Raw genomic sequence first — 17,235 nt, 5'->3', positions numbered from 1 at the left:
GGCCTAACAAACCCCATCCAAAGTACCGGATGCTTTAGTACTTCGAAATTTATATCATGTCCGAAGGAGGATCCTGGAATCATAGGGGATATTCTTATATGTATCTAGTTAATGTCGGTTACCAGGTGTTCACCATATGAATGATTATTTTTGTCTCTATGCATGGGACGTATATTTATGAGAACTGTAAATGAAATTCTTGTGGTCTATTAAAATGATGGAAATAAATGATTATGATAAACTAATGAACTCACCAACCTTTTGGTTGACACTTTAAAGCATGTTTATTCTCAGGTGTTAAAGAAATCTTCCGCTGTGCATTTGCTCATTTTAAAGATATTACTTGGAGTTTTTCATAGCATATTTCGAAGAACGTTGCATTCGAGTCATTGAGTTCATCAAAGATTATTATTAAATCAATTTATAGTTGGATAGTGGATATTATGAAATGGTATGCATGCCTGTCAATTTTCGATGTAAAGAAAGTTTGTCTTTTAAAAACGAATGCAATGTTTGTAAAATGTATCATATAGAGGTCAAATACCTCGCAATGTAATCTACTATTGTGAATCGTTTATAATGTATATGAACGGGTCCTTTCAGCAAACATCTTCCTAACAAACAAAATCCCCAAACATTTAACATTAAATTCGGATTTATCACTACCCCAATTTCAAGAATCAATATTATGCATAAACATCACAAGAATTCATGAAGAACACACAATAATATCATATTCATCAACAATTCATCAAATACTAAGGCATAAAAGTTTCAATTAAACAAACCCCTTAAAATTTCAAACATGAACCCTAGAATTAATACAATTAATCAAGAAACATGAGAGAAAAAACAAGAGATTAGTCAAAATCGGACCTTAACCTGCATGTTTGCACAATGAATTGAAGAAATTAGGTAGCAATTAGTGTTAATTGAAACTAGGGTTTGAGAGCTCTAACTTTGTTTGAGAGTTTAATGTGATAATGATGGGTGAAATACAGATCCAAATCCCCTAAAAAGGGTTAAAATCCCGTCGGTTATGTAGTGGGTCGGGTTGACCCATTTAATTTAAAACCTAAATCGTGGGGGTTGGAACCTGTGCGACAGAACTATCGCGCCATGACATAAGTCGTCGCGCCGCGGCGTTTCGCTATACCTGATTCTCATTCCTTAAAAATACGTGACCCATAAAACTTTTGAAACCTCGCGCCGTGACCGCAAATGTCACGCCGCGGCAATGAACGTGTTTGAAACCCATTTTTAAATGGCTTTCTGTAACCAAAACCTGTGTTATGTCACGCCGCGACCCTGTTTGTCGCGCTGTGGCAATGGGCTAGACCTGGTACCTCGACTTTTTAAGCTATGCAGCAGACTCCAATTCCTTTAAACACCAAAACAACCAAAAAAACAGCAAGTAATCGATCATAATTAATCATTTAGCATTTAAGACTCAGCAAACCCGTGATCAAACCTATTAATACAAACTATACAACAATGTGAACCATGTTTAACGACTCTTTCACAAAACTCGTTTCCAACTTCAAGTAACCTTAGGATCGGGTTCAACGCGAACCCCGTCATCAATCACCATCGGACCATCAAAATACTTCTTCACACGATGCCCGTTAACCTTAAAAGTAGTACCGCTTGCGTTTTTCAACTCAATTGTACCGTACAGGTACACCTTAACAACCTCAAATGGTCCCGTCCACCGGGATTTAAGTTTTCCCGGTAAAAGTTTTAATCTAGATTTAAACAAAAGCACTCGATCGCCTTCATTAAACTCTTTTGGACCCTTTAACTTCCTATCATGCCATTGCTTGGTTTTCTCTTTATAAATTAACGAATTCTCATACGCATCAAGGCGTAATTCACCAAGCTCATTCAATTGCCCCGCCCTTAGGCGTCCGACTTCCTTCAAATCCAAATTGCACTTTTTAAGGGCCCACATAGCCTTATGCTCAATCTCCAACGGGAGTGGCACGCTTTCCCATAAACCAACCGATAAGGAGTGGTACCAATTGGCGTTTTGTAGGCGGTTCGAAACGCCCACAAAGCTTCATCGAGCTTGTTCGCCCACTCCGTCGGATTCGACCCCACAGTTTTTCAAGAATCCCTTTGAGAGCTCGATTGGTGTTCTCAACTTGTCCGCTCGTTTGGGGATGGTATGAAGTAGAAACTTTATGGAGAACTCCATATCGCTTCAATAACTTCTCCATTTGGGCGTTACAAAAATGAGTACCCCTATCGCTAATTAAAGCTTTAGGAGTTCCAAATCGAGAGAATAAACGCTTAAGGAAGGAAATCACAACTCGTGCATCGTTTGTGGGTAAAGCTTGCACTTCGGCCCATTTAGACACGTAGTCAATGGCAACGAGTATGTAACTATAATTCTGAGATTTCGGAAATGGCCCCATAAAGTCAATCCCCCAAACATCAAATACTTCACAAACTTGGATGCTATGTTGAGGTATCTCATCCCGTTTGGTGACTTTACCTGCCCTTTGACAAGAATCACACGACTTGCAAATCCGGTGGGCATCCTTGAAAATTGTCGGCCAAAAGAAGCCGGCATCATAGACTTTACGCCCCGTGATTTGGGGTCCAAAATGCCCACCGGTAGGCCCACTATGGCACTCGGTCAAAATACGCATACACTCCTCACCGGAAACGCACCGGCGGATGACCCCATCGGGACAACAACGAAAAAGATAGGGAGCCTCCCAGAAATAGTACTTAAGGTCACTGAAGAATTTCTTTCTCTTTTGATGCGACCACCCTTTTTCCAAGAATCCCCCAACGAGATAATTAGCAATGTCCACATACCACGGCTCGTCCACCTTGTCCATCGCCATGAGATATTCATCGGGAAAATCATCATGGATATCCGATTCGTGAAGGACTTTGAGATTTGGATTCTCGAGTCTAGACAAGTGGTCAGCCGCTAGATTTTCAGCACCCTTCTTATCCCGGACCTCGATGTCGAATTCTTGCAAAAGCAAGATCCATCTAAGCAGTCGAGGTTTTGCATCCGGTTTCGAAAATAGGTACTTCAGAGCAGAATGGTCCGTAAAAACTATAGTCTTAGACAAGACTAAGTAGGACCGGAACTTATCAAACGAAAAGACCACCGCAAGGAGCTCCTTTTCAGTGGTAGTATAATTCAATTGTGCTCCCTGCAAGGTCTTGCTTGCATAGTAGCTGGGTCGGAAATGTTTCTCGACCCTTTGACCCAAAACTGAGCCAACAGCAAAGTCAGAAGCATCGCACATAAGCTCGAATGGAAGGGACCAATTCGGAGCAATTATGATTGGTGCATTGATCAGTTTCTCCTTAAGAAGATCGAATTCCTTTTAGCACTCGTCGGAGAAATTCCAAGGCGTGTCCTTTTCGAGAATTTTGTTCATCGGGTTAGCAATTTTAGAAAAATCCTTAATAAACCGCCGGTAAAAACCGGCGTGCCCGAGAAAACTCCGAACACCCTTAACATCGGTGGGAGGTGGAAGGTTCTTAATAGCCTTTACCTTCGCAGGAACCACCTCGATACCATCCCTAGAAATCTTGTGCCCGAGAACTATGCCCCCTTGAACTATGAAATGGCACTTTTCCCAATTCAGCACAAGATTAGACTTTTCACACCGTTCCAACATCCGTTCTAAATTCAGAAGGCATGAATCAAAAGTGTCACCGAAGACTGAAAAGTCATCCATGAACACCTCCATGCAATCCTCTATCATATCGTAGAATATGGCCATCATGCACCTTTGAAAAGTGGCCGGAGCATTGTAAAGGCCAAAGGGCATGCGTCGGTATGAAAATGTGCCATACGGGCACGTGAAAGTAGTTTTATCCTGGTCCTCGGGCGAGATAGGAATTTGGAAATAGCCCGAAAAACCATCAAGAAAACAATAAAAGCTGTTTCCCGCTAACCTCTCTAGCATTTGATCCATGAAAGGTAATAGGAAGTGGTCTTTGCGAGTGGCGTCGTTCAGCTTTCGATAGTCAATACAAACACGCCACCCCGTGACAGTCCTAGTGGAAATTAACTCATTTTTATCATTTATGGTAAGAGTCATACCACCTTTCTTAGGTACACAGTGTACCGGGCTAATCCAAGGACTGTCAGAGATCGGGTAAATCAGACCTGCATCGAGAAGCTTAATGATCTCTTTCTTCACGACATCTTGCATGTGCGTGTTCAACCTCCTTTGATGTTGCACCACAGGTTTGGAGTTATCCTCCATTAGGATTTTGTGGGTGCAATAGGAGGGACTAATACCCTTAATGTCGTGAATTTTCCACGCAATGGCCAGTTTATGGGCCTGCAGCATGGTTACAAGCTCAGTTTTCTGACCTGTAGTAAGAGAAGAAGAAATAATTACCGGAAGCTTAGATTCTTCCTGCAAATAAGCGTATTCCAAATGATCAGGAAGTGGCTTCAATTCTAACTCGGGAGGTTCTTCAATTGAAGACTTGCTCCGGTAATCCGCATCACGCTCGAGTTCTTTGAACTCCTCCTCAGTCGGCTCATAGCCGTTTTCCATCAAAGTGGTCAAAATATCCACCTCCTCAACCTGCAACTCTTCATCAATTTCAACCAATGAACACTCTCCTGAACCCTGTAACTCTGGGAATTCCTGCAACAACTCAGAGTGGACATTCACAGTGTTAAGAAAATAGCATACATCGTCGGTGTACGCAGGGTATTTTAAAGTATGGTCGATTGAAAAAGTTGCATGCAAATTATCTATCCGAAGGGTCAACTGTTGGCCATATACATCAATGATACACCTAGCAGTATTTAAAAATGGCAGACCCAAAATCAGTGGAATCCTATCATCCACTTCCATATCTAACACCACGAAATCGGCCGAAAAAACCAACGACCCGGTCTTAACTAACATATTCTCAATAATTCCACGAGGGAATTTAATAGAGCGGTCTGCTAGCTGAATAGCCATTGGTGTGGGTTTCAACTCCCCGGGGTCTAGCTTCAAATAAATAGAGTAAGGCATTAAATTTATGCTAGCCCCCAAATCTGCCAACGCCCGCATACAATCCAAGTTACCCAATAAACAAGGAATGGTAAAACTCCCAGGATCCTCAAGCTTCTCGGGAAGCTTGTTTGCAACTACCGCTGAGCATGCGGCATTCAACCTAACTGAAGACACGTTCTCCAGCTTCTTCCTGTTAGTTAGTAAGTCCTTAAGAAACCTTGCATACTTGGGCATACCTGCAATCACATCAATAAAAGGAAAATTAATGTTAACTTTTTTAATCAAGTCCATGAACTTGGACTTTTCTGCCTCCAACTTCTCCAGTCTCTGCTTCCTCGGGAATGGGAGCAGTGGTTGATACTCTTTAACTACCGGTTTAGCAGCAAGATTTTTCGGTACCCTCACAACCTTCTCAATCACCTGTTCCGGCTCCTTATCCCCCTCCGGTTCACTAACAATAACCGGCTCCCTATCCTTAACCAACGGTACTCGTAAATCATCCTCATCGAGCTTACTCAGTGAATCATATGCTAAACCACTGCGGGTAGTGATAGCATTAACGTGCCCATTCTTCAGGTTGTTATCGGTCTTACTTGGTAACTCCCTCGGTTTCCTCACATTATTCTGGCTAGCAAGCTGACCAATTTGTTTCTCTAGATTCTGAATCGCTGCTTGTTGATTTCGAAACATTTGATCATTCTTCTCATTGTTCTGAGTAACAGTAGTAACAAGCTGAGTTTGAGAAATCACAAGCTTCTCGATCATAGCTTCAAGATTGGACTTTTTCTCTTCGGCTTGGGGTTTCTGAAAATACCCGGGAGCTTGCTGTTGATATCCTCCACTAGAACCTGGCTGGAACCTCGAACCTTGATTACCTTGAGGATTATAGGGATTATTGAAATTCCTATTAAACTGCGCACGTCCCTGAAACTGATTGTTGTTCTGCTGACTAATATAAGCTATCTCTTCCTTCTGATTCATAGTCAAACCTGCATCACAATCTTTTTCCAGATGCAATCCCCCACAATACTCACAACCCACCTTCATACCATGAATGTCCTTATTTATCTTCTCCAAATTCCTACCAAAGGAATCCAACTTAGCACTTATAGACCCAAAATCGTCATAAGCACCATGTGTTTTGGTTCTCTTAACTAAAGCTGAATGGAATGACTCATGATCTTGATGCCATTCGTGAGAGTAAGCAGCTTGCTTTTCAATTATCTCTAATGCCTCTTCTTCGGTCTTATCCATTAACGTACCACCTGCTGCTTGATCAATAGTCTGACGAGTTGGGATATCACAACCCTTGTAGAAAATCTGGACCTTCTGTAAATCATTCAACCTGTGTTGCGGACATGAGCGTAACAAAGTAGCAAAACGGTCCCAAGCATCAAATAATGTCTCACTGCTCTTTTGTCTAAATTGTGAAATTTCTGCTTGAAGTCTAGCAGCTCGAGACGCAGGGAAAAACTTCGATAAAAACTTATCCTCCAAAGTCTCCCAAGAGGTAATCGTGCCCTCTGGTTGCTTATCTAACCATCTATTGGCTTCTCCCTTAAGAGTCCAAGGGAAAAGCCTCGTCTTGATTGAACTATCGGCAACCTCATGCAACTTAAACAAATTGCAAACATCATTGAAATTACGAAGATGCTCGTTAGCATCCTCAGTATCCTTGCCATAAAATCGGCAATCAGAAGAAATCAAATTCAGGATCGGCCCTCTAATTTGAAAAGGCTGAGTGATGTTCGGTTGAGTAATCGAGTTGCCTTGGCCCCCTCGTGTGGCCTTCAACTTTTGTGCCATAGTCTGAGGATGAGGTGGTTGTTCTTGTTCAGCCATATCTTCAGTCTCGAAAAGATCTAAGGAAATGTAAGATTCTTCTTCTTCTCTGATTTCAGGTGGTGTATCGGGCACCACAGTTTCAGAACTACTTCCCAAATTAATTATATTAGCACTTGAAGAAGAAGATGAATCCACTGTAGACAGTTGTTCGTGACTTAATGCTCTGAATAACTCTCTTTCGAGTTCTGCAAATGGTTGAAGAATCGAAGAATTAGAAGAACGCGTATGTGGCATGCACTACCTGTTACCTGCGAAATCACAACTAACAACTGATTAAACGCACCGATTCAACTGAGAATAATGAAAAGAAATAATAAACTATAACTAAACTAAACTAAGAACAATTAGATAACAATCTTAATTTTCGACACAACTGTCCCCGGCAGCGGCGCCAAAAACTTGATGTGTGAAATCGCGTCTATAATTTATAATGGGAAATACCGGTTAAAAGGATTACTACACACTAACGGGCAGTGTACCCGATCGTGCAATAGTATAAAGTTGGTAAATCCAAGATCGTTCCAAGGAAAATTTAAACGTGAGAATTAAGATTGTAACTAATAAAATAAACTAAGTTAAACTATGAAAATCGAAAGTACGAGAATATTTGTTTTGTGGCTTTTTAACGATTAGCCAAATCAAAGATTGATTAAAAGTAAAAGACGATATTTTTGTATTTTTAAGTTTATAAAAATAAATGCTGGCTCAACAAAAAGTAAAGATATTTGAATTCAATAGATAGAAGAATGCTCGCCTAGATCTCCTATTCGCAGTGTTGGATGATTTGTTATTAAGCACTAGTTCTATTTATCAATGCACGCAATTACAGAGTCGGTTTACCCAGAGTTCTCTTTTAGCAAACACGTCAAACTATGATTTATTGGCTTAGGGTTCCCTTTCACCAAAGACCTCTTTCGTTTGTGACTTAGTAACTAGCTAATTATAAGATTAAGATTTAATTGGTTACGCATTCATTCCACACAATTCACCCCTGTTTTGTTCAATCAATGTCACCCGGTTTACCCCCTTGGTCCAGTAAGCACCCAATCGGTTAAGACAAATCAATTGGTAATTAGATCACTAAATTGAAACAGGGTTCCCTTTGTTCAAACAAGATTCACTAATCAACCTAGTAACAATAATCAACACCCACAAGAATGGTTCTTAATCAAAACTCATAATTATCATGTATTAATTAATAAAACTACAAAGTATCATCCAAACACATGCAAATATTCAATCTAGACAAACATTAAAAGTTTAGCCAAAAATCATGGCTAGAACAAAAATCACAATCAAAGTAATAGAAGAATTCATTGTTTTAAACAAAGAGATTAACCTAATTAATGATTGAATCTTGAACGATAAACGAATCGAGACTTGTTTCCGGAATGATTGATGCCTTAGAATGACCTTGGAGTTCTCCAAAGATCACTAAAAATCGTCCAAAAGCTGCCATAATTCGTCTGGATGGAAGAATGAATAATTAGGGTATTTTTCGGGCCTTTTATAACTTGCCAAAATCACCTGAACCGACACACGGTCGCGCCGCGACCTAAATTGTCGCGCCGCGACATAGAACATGAAATTTTACCCTCTTTAAACCAACTTCTGATCTGGAAACACGTGAATCGTCGCGCCGCGGAAGCATTTGTCGCGCGGTAACAGAACACTGAAACTGATTCCTTCGTCTATTTTGCACTCTTTCAATATTAATAATAACTTAAAAACCAAACTACCCCATATTTACTTAACATTTCCAACCCATGAGCACCAATAATAATAATCGGTCAACAAAATGCCTCAAAAGCTTCAAAAACCTCATCTCTTCTACAAATAGCTCTTCAAACTCGAACATTCTCAATAGTATCAAAATAAACACCAAATCGTATCCGAATGGACTAAATTATGATTGATATCGCTAAGAAAAACGTGTATAAAATATGCGATATCAGGAATACTTAGACTTATGTGCTTCATCAAGGAGCACTTGTCGGTAATCACCCATCTTAGGCACCCACACCCTTCCTTGAAAAGACAACAAACCATGCGAGCCCAAAGTAATGAACTCCGATTGACCCACTATTCGTTCCGCATGCTTGTTTTGAACGTAAGCCTCTATTTGAATCACACCAAGTTTTTCAAGAAAATCGTTAGTAATAATCATACGTAACAATCCCAATCGTAACGCCGGGTGATGACTCTTTCGACTTAACGCATCCGCGACCACATTCGCCTTGCCTGGATGATAAAGTATTTCACAATCATAATATTTTACTACATCCATCCACCTACGTTGACGATAATTCAAATCTCTTTGGTTAAAGAGATGTTTCAAACTCTTATGATCCGAATAAATCATACTCTTGACACCATACAAGTAATGGTGCCAAATTTTCAATGCATGCACAACCGCCGCCAACTCAAGATCATGAGTCGGATATCTCGTCTCATATTCCTTTAATTGTCGAGAGGCGTAAGCGATGACTTTACCTCTTTGCATTAGAACACACCCGAGCCCATTTAGCGAAGCATCACAATAAACCGTCATGTCTTCCGCACTTTCCGGCAACACCAGTACCGGAGCTTGACACAACTTTTCTTTTAACAATTGAAAAGCAATTTCTTGCTCGTTCTCCCAAACAAACCTCGCGTTCTCCCTTGTCAATTTCGTCAACGAAGAAACGATCTTAGAAAAGTCTTGGATAAACCGACGATAATAACCTGCCAATCCGAGAAAACTTCAGATTTTCATAGGCGTAGTCGTTCGTCTCCAACTCTTCACCATCTCTATCTTCCCCGGATCTATTTGAATACCATTTTCGTTCACAATATGGCCAAGGAATTGAACTTCCCTTAGCCAAAATTCACATTTGGAGAATCTAGCATACAATTTCTCCTTCCACAACGTCTTTAACACACACCGCAAATAAAGTTCATGTTCTTTCATACTCTTCAAATAGACAAGTATGTCGTCAATGAACACAATTACCGACTTGTCCAACATAGGTTGGCATACTCGGTTCATAAGATCCATGAATTCCGCCGGTGCATTCGTAAGAACAAAAGGCATAACTACAAACTCAAAATGCCCATAACGCGTTCGAAAAGCCGTTTTCTCAATATCTTCCTCACGGACCAGCATTTGGTGATAGCCGGACCGTAGGCCGATTTTAGAGAAATGCGTTGCACCTTGGAGTTGGTCGAACAAATCTTCAATCCTAGGCAATGGATAACGATTCTTGATCGTCACTTTGTTCAACTCTCGATAATCAATGCACATCCGCATACTACCATCCTTCTTTTTCACAAATAAAATCGGAGCGCCCCAAGGCGAAGCACTCGGTCGGATAAAACCCTTTTCAAGTAGCTCTTGGGTTGGATTTAACAACTCTTGCATTTCCGTCGGCGCTAAACGATAAGGAGTTTTAGCAATGGGAGTAGCTCCCGGAACCAACTCAATACATAATTCAACTTGTCTTTCCGCCAGAACACCCGGTAGCTCATCCGGAAAAACGTCTTCAAACTCATTTACCACCGGAATTTTACGAATGGGTGGTGGCTCATCACGAGTATCAACAACATGGGCAAGAAAAGCCATGCCACCACTAACAAGGAAACGACGTGCCCGTGCAAAAGTGCATAGCGGCACAAGTCTTCTCCGTTTATCACCGTGAATAATTAATTCTCCCCCACTTGGGGTCTTCACACGAATAAATTTCTCATGGTATGTAATATTGGCTCTATTATGATCGAGCCAATCCATACCAACAACGATATCAAAATCGCCCAAAGTCATCGGGATGAGGTCGATTTTAAAGTTTTCGGCACCAAACACAACATCACAATTCTTACACACATCAACCACTAGCACCGTCTTGCCGTCCGCTATTTCAACTTCTACCGAACGACTTAACTTAGCTAACGGTCTACTAAGTTTAGGCACGAATTTTGGAGACACAAACGACAAATTGGCACCACTATTAAAAAGTATCCATGCCAGATTAGAGTTAACCATAAAAGTACCTGAGACAACTTCGTTGGATTGCTTGGCTTCATCATTCGTCATCAAATAGTTGCGACCCCTAGCCGTACCCGCTGCCTTCTCTAGACGCTTAACATTATCGTTTCGCAAATCGGGACACTCCAGCTTCTTATGCCCTTCTTTACCGCAATTAAAACAAGTGAGCTTTTGTCCGGAAGATGATTTCGGACAATCACGAGCCATATGACCCGCTTGCCCACAATTGTAGCACGAAAAAGAAAAACCACTGGAAGCGCCCTTCTTCACACTATTGACACTTTCGGAACCCTTCTTGTTCTTGTTCTTCTTGTTTGAAAAGTTAGAATTACTAGAACCTTCAAACTTTCTCTTAGAAAAAGTGAAATCACTTCTCCTTGGAACCTCCGGCTCAAAACCCCGAGCCAATTCAAATAACTCTTCGAAAGACTTAGCCGCTCCCCGACTAATCTTACCCTTATACTCATCATTCATGGTACGGTAGAAATCTTTCATTAGCTTGTAATCGTCACCAACATATTCCGGACAAAAACGAGTCTTTGCCAAGAAGGTAGACTTGAGCGTAACCAAGTCCATTGAACCTTGTTGCAAATTGTACAACTCGTCCCGAATTCTATCAAGATCGGAAGAAGTTCGGTATTCTTTGAAAAATTCCTTCTTAAACTCTTCCCTCGTCAAATTCATACATTGCTCTTCACCATATAAGTTGATTTTATCATCCCACCACAACTTAGCTTCTTCCCGCAACATACTAGAACCATACCTCGCCTTTTTCTCGGGAGGACATTTCGCGGTACGAAAACCTCCCTCGATATCGGAAATCCAACATGTGCTTTTCAACGGATCCTGTACCCCATTAAACATCGGGGGTTGAGCATCCTTGAAATTTTTGTAATGGAAGTCCCGCCTTCCATTCCCACCGTTACCATCACCCCCTTCACCACGAGGATGAATGTTTCTAGCTTCTAATGCCTCCTCGATCGCGACATTTATTCGCTCATTTATCATTTCGGTTACTTTCCCATCAACCGACTCTTGGAAAACCTTTCTAACATCGTCAAGAAAATCCTTTTTTAGCCTTTTAAAGATGGCCTCAACCTTGGCCATGAGTTCAATGTCCTCACTCGTACTTCCGTCATTGGTGTCGTGTCCATTTCTCATCTTCATTCTATAAAACGAAGTAAATTAAACAACGAAACGAAAGGACTTAACACGTATGTATATACATATACACCACACTACCCCATCTTGCTCAACAGTCATCGTACATCGCTTGTTTGACACGATTTGAACCCGTAACAACAGTAGCTAATCATTGTTACGCGAGCACGTCACATTAACTTGCTAGTACAACGTCTATCTCGCTTGATGATTGCTAACACAACACAAAACAACTAGCGCAAGGTTAGTTCACATAAACACTAGCACTAGCAATTCCCGTTCTGACCCAAAGTACTACAAGTCCCGCATAAAGCGCACACACATTAAAGTCTAAGTCTAGGCACCTATCTCAAGTCGCCTAAATCCCTTAGACCATACTCTGATACCACTTGAAACAACCCAACCCGTATTCCATACGGTAATTTTTTTTTATTTATTAAAACACATTTACGCGCCAATTAAATATGTAAACCATTCCACAAGTTCCATTTAGAACGTACCACAATTTAAATGTTTACAAGGCACGAAGGCCATTAATTAAGTTTAATACAACTTCGACCCACTACAAATGATAGTTTATAATCCAAACGACACTTCGAGCATGGTTTGGGACTAAACTATCCAAAACGTTAGGCCAACTTCCAAAAGCTATAAATCCAAAAGCGTCCCCTAACAAATAAAGCGGGATCTCTAATCCAACCAAATGCCCTTACCCTTGTCCACGCCGGAGCCTATAAAAAGATAAACAACGAGAGGGTAAGCTAACGCTTAGTGAATGCAATAGTTATACACGTACATATATAAAATACCTACTTGCACACTTACACAAATACCGCATACATGCTAGTAACACAAAGGGCTTATCATCTCAAGTACGAGGCTATTAACCTCCTATATCACAAGCTAGCATAATAAGGCATATATATATGTATATAACTCAAACCATATAATATGCTTACAACTCAACACAATAACCATGGTTAACCAATCGTACAAGGGAATGGCGCCCGCGAAAGGCCATCGGAGTTCACAACATCCATTAGTGTACTTAGCACCTCGTATCACTAACCCCCTGGTGGCATCTTAACACCTCGATACTTCACCCTCGGGTGGCGTCTTAACACCTCGACACTTCACCCTTTATTATGGAATGGCGTCTTAACACCTCAACACTACACCCCTAGGTGGCATCTTAACACCTCGATGCTTCACCTCGAGTGGCATCTTAACACCTCGATGCTTCACTCATCACGTGAAACGTGGTGTCTTAACACCTCGACACTTCACATCTCACGCTACAACAAATAAATACATTATATACCCACGCATATAATTATTCCACTCACCTTAACGATTCGGTGACGGTTTTATACCTCCTCAAGCTTCAAAGCAAAGTACCTAATATAATAAGTACTTCAATCAATCACAATACCTAGTTGAACTAAAGACCAATAATTCACTTATGTGCATTTAATGACTTTATACATTAAATGCCCCATTTTCACCAAAACCGCCCTTAAGGGTCAAGACTCAACTTCAATCACTAAAGCTAGTGAATTAAAGTCTACTAACATAAACTTGGGTATTTCATACCCACTTCACCCAATTAGGTCAACTAGTACTCATTTGACCCATTTTAAATACTTAGACTCACAATCGAGTCAAACTTACCCATTAACACTTCTTTCATAAATTTAAAGGTGTATTAATGATTAACAACACCATTTAACACTTACAACCCCAAATCATAAGACCAAACCCTAGATTATGGCTATTTAGGGTTTCCTTTTATCACCTAACCCAAAACCACCCATATTACCCCCAAATGGGTCTTACAAGTTCCCAATGAACCAAACCCTAGCATAACTAATTAAAACTCAAAACATGGAGTTAGGACTTACCAACACTATCCTCTTGTAGCTATGAACAAGGAGAACAACTTTAATTCTTGCTCCAAGGTTTGATTCACAAATCTCCACTCTCAAATCTCACTTGAAATCAAATGGGTTTTTAAGTTTTGAGAGTAAATGGAGAAAGAAAAGGAAAATGAAAATGAACAAAATGGATGAGTGGTGGAGATTTAGTGCTCCAATCAGATCTAGACGTAAAATGATGATTTTGCCCTTGAACTACTTATTTTAAAAACAAAATCCGGAACCAATTCACCCAGTGGGTCGCGACGCGGCCCCAATTGTCGCGGCGTGGCGTTTAATGTATTTTACGAGCTTTCTTAAATCTTTCCTGACTCAGATTCTAGTTATTTGTCGCGGCGCGACCCTCTTCTCCGCGGCGCGACATACAAAGGGAAACTCGACCCTTCTTAACATGCTTCCTGACTCTGGTTTGAGTTCAATGTCGCGACGCGACAAAGGATTCTGCGGCGCGGCAATGGCCTTCAACAGAGCCATTCGACAACTTTACACCACTTAATGATTTATCCAACTTGTACACTTCGTTCACGCTTCCTATGCACGTCTAAACCTCATCTTTAGTCTCACAAGCCTTAACATCAACAAAGACTCATGCATATAACTATACATGCATATATTCTAAACACAAATATATATATATATACATACATATTCGTATATATATATATATATATATATATATATATATATATATATATATACACAATTACTAATACTTAGGTCTTTTAATCATATAAATGCACAAGTTATAAGCGTACTAGAACTTAAGTTTGTACCTTTAAATATGTACGGGGAAAAAACGGGATGTTACACAAACCCAACTGGACCGAGGAAGTGCTATGAATGTGGACAGATGGGCCACTTCAGAAATGAATGTCCCAACAAGCGAAAGGACGGTGGACCACCGCGTGGCAGAGCTTTCAATGTAAACGCAAGGGATGCCCGTGAGAACCCCGACTTGGTTACAGGTATATTCACTATCAACAATCTATTAGCTTCTGTCCTATTTAATACTGGTGCCGATAGAAGTTATGTATGTAGACACTTTTGCTCTAAGATAAATTGGTCGTTAGTTCCTTTAAAGGAGAGTATGCTTGTAGAGGTAGCCAATGAAAAACTTGAGAAAGTTGACCAAGTTAGCCGAGGAGCTATTATCAACATAGCTGCTGTGGATTTCGAGATTGACTTGATACCCATTAAATTGGGAACCTTTGATGTTATTGTTGGTATGGACTGGTTGACTAAGATGTAGTGACCCGAACTTTTCCATGTTTATATATATTAATTGAGATTGATATTTACATGATTAAATGTTTCCAACATGTTAAGCAATCAAACTTGTTAAGACTTGATTAATTGAAATATGTTTCATATAGATAATTGACCACCCAAGTTGACCGGCGATTCACGAACGTTAAAACTTGTAAAAACGACATGACGATATATATATGGATATACATATGGTTAACATGAGATTATGATAAGTAAGTATCTCCATAAGTATATTAACAATGAGTTATATACATATAAACAAGACTACTAACTTAATGATTTCGAAACGAGACATATATGTAACGATTATCGTTGTAACGACATTTAACTGTATATACATCATACTAAGATATATTAAATATCATAATACCATGATAATATAATAATTTAACATCTCATTTGTTATAATAAACAATGGGTTTACAACATTCAACAATATCGTTAACCTAAAGGTTTCAAAACAACATTTACATGTAACGACTAACGATGACTTAACGACTCAGTTAAAATGTATATACATGTAGTGTTTTAATATTTATTCATACACTTTTGAAAGACTTCAAGACACTTATCAAAATACTTCTACTTAACAAAAATGCTTACAATTACATCCTCGTTCAGTTTCATCAACAATTCTACTCGTATGCACCCGTATTCGTACTCGTACAATACACAGCTTTTAGATGTATGTACTATTGGTATATACACTCCAATGATCAGCTCTTAGCAGCCCATGTGATTCACCTAACACATGTGGGAACCATCATTTGGCAACTAGCATGAAATATCTCATAAAATTACAAAAATATGAGTAATCATTCATGACTTATTTACATGAAAACAAAATTACATATCCTTTATATCTAATCCATACACCAACGACCAAAAATACCTACAAACACTTTCATTCTTCAATTTTCTTCATCTAATTGATCTCTCTCAAGTTCTATCTTCAAGTTCTAAGTGTTCTTCATATATTTTACAAGTTCTAGTTACATAAAATCAAGAATACTTTCAAGTTTGCTAGCTCACTTCCAATCTTGTAAGGTGATAATCCAACCTCAAGAAATCTTTGTTTCTTACAGTAGGTTATCATTCTAATACAAGGTAATAATCATATTCAAATTTTGGTTCAATTTCTATAACTATAACAATCTTATTTCAAGTGATGATCTTACTTGAACTTGTTTTCGTGTCATGATTCTGCTTCAAGAACTTCGAGCCATCCAAGGATCCGTTGAAGCTAGATTAATTTTTCTCTTTTCCAGTAGGTTTATCCAAGGAACTTAAGGTAGTAATGATGTTCATAACATCATTCGATTCATACATATAAAGCTATCTTATTCGAAGGTTTAAACTTGTAATCACTAGAACATAGTTTAGTTAATTCTAAACTTGGTCGCAAACAAAAGTTAATCCTTCTAACTTGACTTTTAAAATCAACTAAACACATGTTCTATATCTATATGATGTGCTAACTTAATGATTTAAAACCTGGAAACATGAAAAACACCGTAAAACCGGATTTACGCCGTCGTAGTAACACCGCGGGCTGTTTTGGGTTAGTTAATTAAAAACTATGATAAACTTTGATTTAAAAGTTGTTATTCTGAGAAAATGATTTTTATTATGAACATGAAACTATATCCAAAAATTATGGTTAAACTCAAAGTGGAAGTATGTTTTCTAAAATGGTCATCTAGACGTCGTTCTTTCGACTGAAATGACTACCTTTACAAAAATGACTTGTAACTTATTTTTCCGACTATAAACCTATACTTTTTCTGTTTAGATTCATAAAATAGAGTTCAATATGAAATCATAGCAATTTGATTCACTCAAAACGGATTTAAAATGAAGAAGTTATGGGTAAAACAAGATTGGATAATTTTTCTCATTTTAGCTACGTGAAAATTGGTAACAAATCTATTCCAACCATAACTTAATCAACTTGTATTGTATATTATGTAATCTTGAGATACCATAGACATGTATACAATGTTTCGAC

At 39.3% G+C, this 17,235-nt stretch overlaps 1 non-coding gene across 1 annotated transcript; it reads left to right on the top strand.

The window, feature by feature from the left end:
* Nucleotides 1–6,339: 6,339 nt before the first annotated feature.
* On the top strand, nt 6,340–6,446 carry LOC139856286 (small nucleolar RNA R71). The gene has a single exon (XR_011761778.1). It is a non-coding gene; the product is annotated as a small nucleolar RNA R71 (small nucleolar RNA).
* Nucleotides 6,447–17,235: the final 10,789 nt, after the last annotated feature.

The sequence above is a fragment of the Rutidosis leptorrhynchoides genome, chromosome 6, assembly GCF_046630445.1.
Source record: "Rutidosis leptorrhynchoides isolate AG116_Rl617_1_P2 chromosome 6, CSIRO_AGI_Rlap_v1, whole genome shotgun sequence".
NCBI lineage: Eukaryota > Viridiplantae > Streptophyta > Magnoliopsida > Asterales > Asteraceae > Rutidosis > Rutidosis leptorrhynchoides.
This window is presented reverse-complemented; position numbering and strand designations above follow the sequence as displayed.